This window comes from Meleagris gallopavo, chromosome 2 (assembly GCF_000146605.3).
Source record: "Meleagris gallopavo isolate NT-WF06-2002-E0010 breed Aviagen turkey brand Nicholas breeding stock chromosome 2, Turkey_5.1, whole genome shotgun sequence".
NCBI lineage: Eukaryota > Metazoa > Chordata > Aves > Galliformes > Phasianidae > Meleagris > Meleagris gallopavo.
The window spans coordinates 23570269-23574060 of NC_015012.2; the positions used below are offsets into that span (position 1 = coordinate 23570269).

The window sequence follows — 3792 nt, forward strand, 5'->3', positions numbered from 1 at the left end:
AAGGAAAAGCAGAGGAAGAGGATAAAGAAAAGAGTTTTTGCTAAAAAGGTATCTCTAACTTGCAAGGCAAGAATCTGGTATTTCAAATAACTTGAAAGTAATTTTTCTTGTGTAAGCTCAAAGAAACAATTCCCATTGGCATCTCTGAGGATGATTTGTTTTATTTTAAGCCTTATTTAATTTGCAATTTTTTTTCCCTTAGTAAACTATGTGAATGATTCCTTGTTTAAATGTGTTTTTCAAAATGGTATGGTTAAATGCAGACCAGTGAGTTCCTTTCTCAGAGCTTCACATCTTTTCCTGCTGATAACAAGCAGTACTTCCTTGGGTGTACAAAATAGAAATAAGTCTGTTGCAATCTTTCTTGAGCAACAGAAACCAAACTTAAAAAGGCACTGAATATACTGAAAGCACAAAAACTAGAACTAATAATAATAATAATAGAAAGAAACCAATTAATGCAGTAGAACCATAATCCTTCATCCATCTGCCCAGAGACTGGAAAAATAATTGCTTCTGCAGTAAAATTAGTAACTTTGGATCTTTGATAGCTAAGAATGGAATAAGAAAAAATGTACATATAAAGGCACTCTCTTTTATCATTGTTTAGCTTCATTTGCTTCTAACCCCTGCAGCATAAAAATGCATTCCAAGAAAACTGCTGTTTTCACTCTTTCCACTCGCTTGCCATACTTCTGATATTTTATTTCCACTGATGCAAGAAAGACAGAAAAGAAAGCAGGAAAAAAACAATTACTCATATCATCTGAAATTATGCAAACAAGTAGCTAACAGATAAACAAGAAATGCACATCCTGTATTGTCAGCATCAGACTGTTACCTTCAGAATGTAGGACTTATAAGAGGGAAAAGCAAAGCTTCTTGCACTCCTAGAGGAAAACAATTGATGTGACACATGCACTGCAAATTCCTCAGATCCACCAAACGCTGCCCACACTGTCAGGCAGGCTGTGCCTCTTCTGAGGCTCTCACCCAAGCCTTTCTCTTAGCACTGTCTTGAGTGTGATGAGAAAGAAGTCACCTTCCAATTGTCTCAGGTTCAGATACATCGTGGCATGGTGACCTGACTTTCTTCTGGGAGGGATTTGGTAGCTGCTGCCATTTTGAGACTAGTTGTTCTTTATTTCTCTTCTAATGAAATCAGCATAACCCTGATTTTAGTCACAGTCAAAAGGCTGGCAAATGCCCATTGTCAGCCTCAGAGAAGAAAAAATAAGTAAAAAGGTGTGATTTAATTCCCTTATCTCCATTTTCTCTTGGAAAAAGAAACCAAAAACACACACAGAAAATGGTACTAAAGAAGGAGAGCTTTTGTATAAACTATAAGGACCTTAAAAATAAGGTGGTGGAAAGTATTTTGTCTGACTCCCGGATTCTGCAGTTTGGAGGGGCTCCACTGTTTCGATGTCCTCCTGCAATCACAAAAGATAGAATTTTTTTTAGTATCGTAAGGAAAATTGAGGTCTTGACCATTAAAAACACTGTCACGAAACTCAGGTGAAGTAGAACCAGTCACATTCATGACAAGGAACTCTTCTTCAGACCAATGGAAACACCCAAAAGCCCCATTAGAGTAGAGGAGAGGAGTCCGCATGGGCTGTGGTCTGGCTGGGGAACTGGGACACAACTGCTGTGACCTATACTTAGTGGTTAGTTAGAAGCCTGCTTGGGAAGCTAGCTTAAAGAAGTGCTTAACATGACATGCAACCTAACAAAAAGGGAATTAACTTATGGGAGAACAATTGAAAGAGAGCTATACATCTGTCGTCAAGAAATATCCACTTCCCGGTCAGATTCCTAAAAGTTGCTGTACGGTTATGTAGTTTAGCTTAGCGGTGGAGCTGAGGAGCAGAATCTTCTCAAAGTAGTCTCTCTGAAAATGTTTGGCCTCATACGGCCTCTGTGTGGCACACTTGTTGATGCTCAGGTAGTCTCCTTGGATGGAGATGTATATACGTACAGGAGTTTTCCTACATGGATGATGGTGTACGTTCTAGAGCATCCACAAGTTGAAGGCAAATATACCTTCCCAAGCAGAATTTAGTGTTCTGAAATAATACAGCATCACAATGTGAGTGGAATTATATCAGCTGAAAAAGAAACTTAAATCAAGCCCCTAAGTTAAAGCTACGCAGACAAAGCCGTTTTTAGTAGAGTGACCTTACTCAACGGAAGCAGGACTGACAACGTTTTACAAACCAGAAATCTTTTATTTGGAATTTTTCTTGGATTGATTTTTGTTTTGGAGCTTCTCTAAACACTATTTAACTTCAAAAATATTCTGACCAAGCTCTACCGTATGACATGCTATAAACACAGGCTCTACAAGAGCTGCTTTCATTCTTTTCTACAAGTCAGGCACTTTTATTTAGCGGGGCAGGCTTACAGATGTTTCAGTGGATCTAATGCTAGGAAGGAAAGAATCTGATAATGTGAGCCACGGTAAGTTTTCAATAGGCTTTCTGTAGGCACCATTAGTACATAAAGCCCTGTGTTGTCACGTGGCATTGAGGCATTGCTGTGCTAACAGAAAGTAAACTGCTGTATATACTGCACAAAACAGATACATCCATGAGTGCAATATAAATGAATAAATAAATAAAAAGCAGTAACTAATCACAGAGCAGAATTAAAACAGAGATCTATTTTCCGTAAAGCCCCCAAGGAATTTTTACAGTCTCTTCAGTATGTGTGGCGTCAAACAGGGCAGCTCTGTTGTGGTTAGCAAACATTAGTGCGTCCTCATCCTAATCTCATCCGTGCCTGTAGTAAAAGGGGCCCCATGCCAAAAATCTTCCATATAAGGCCACTGTCGACCCTGCAGATGTGAGTTTCTTCCCTTGTGAACTGCTCACACCATCTTAACTTGTTCATCGTGCAGCGGGAACAGAAATCCAACTGTCTTTACTGTCCCAAGGTGCAATCTCACCTCCAGAAGCTTAAGAGTCAACGGGAAAGCTCAGCGAGCCCCCTTTTCCCTTGGAAGGCTTTTCTCACATGAGGACTCCTGCTGGCTGCCTGGCCTCTTTTTTCCTATGTGGCATGCATGAGAGTGCTGTCATTCCCCCAGCCGCAGAGTAGGGATAAATAGTTACAGAACATCCTCTGCCTTTGCTTGAAACAGAGCTTTTTACAGAAGCAAATTTCTAAAAAAGATAGGCCACGTGGAAGACCTTACATTTCCTCTCCCTGTAAAATATTTTCACAGTAAATGCCTATCAATACATTTGCTCTATCCATAGGCTAAAGGTGGGTGGTTTAACATTGTTTGGTTTTGTGGTATTACAGAGTATTCATCATGAATCCACTGTGACTACACTCGTATTTTTAGCGAGGTGTAAAAACTGTGACTGAGAATAGTTTTCTGCAGTCTTTATTTCCATTACCTAGGAAGCTTTGAATCTAAAGCTATTTTGATTCTCATCCTTCCCTCAAACCGTTTGGGCTACCTTCATCACACCTCTTTTCACACCACTCCCTTTTTCGGGCAATGTATGGTAATCACACAAAAGATGTTCCGGTGGCCAGTTTTTCAGTGCAGTGGAAATGCTGAGTCACAGCCTGAAGCAGTGATTGAGCACCTGGTGACAAGGCAGGACCAACCCAGGGGAACTCAGGTGCAAGCAATGCACCAGTGTGCTGGAAGGGGTGGAGCCAGGATCCACCCCTTCCCAAATCTCATTTAAGGGTTGGTAGTGGAGGGGAGAGTATCTTACTGGAGATAGCTGCATACCTGGGGTCTTCTGAAGGTAAGGCAAGCTGCTTTTTTTT

General features: G+C 40.6%; 2 long non-coding RNA genes across 2 annotated transcripts in view; one reads left to right on the plus strand and one right to left on the minus strand.

Annotated features, from left to right (window-relative positions):
* LOC116216306 overlaps positions 1–3792 on the minus strand; it is an 85725-nt gene that overhangs the window by 9074 nt on the left and 72859 nt on the right. The window contains exon 3 of the long non-coding RNA XR_004158819.1: positions 1352–1433. This is a non-coding gene — a long non-coding RNA (uncharacterized LOC116216306). The remainder of the gene's footprint in view (positions 1–1351; positions 1434–3792) is intronic.
* Positions 3696–3792, plus strand: part of LOC116216305 — a 3300-nt gene continuing 3203 nt past the window's right edge. Inside the window, exon 1 of the long non-coding RNA XR_004158818.1 lies at positions 3696–3770. This is a non-coding gene — a long non-coding RNA (uncharacterized LOC116216305). The remainder of the gene's footprint in view (positions 3771–3792) is intronic.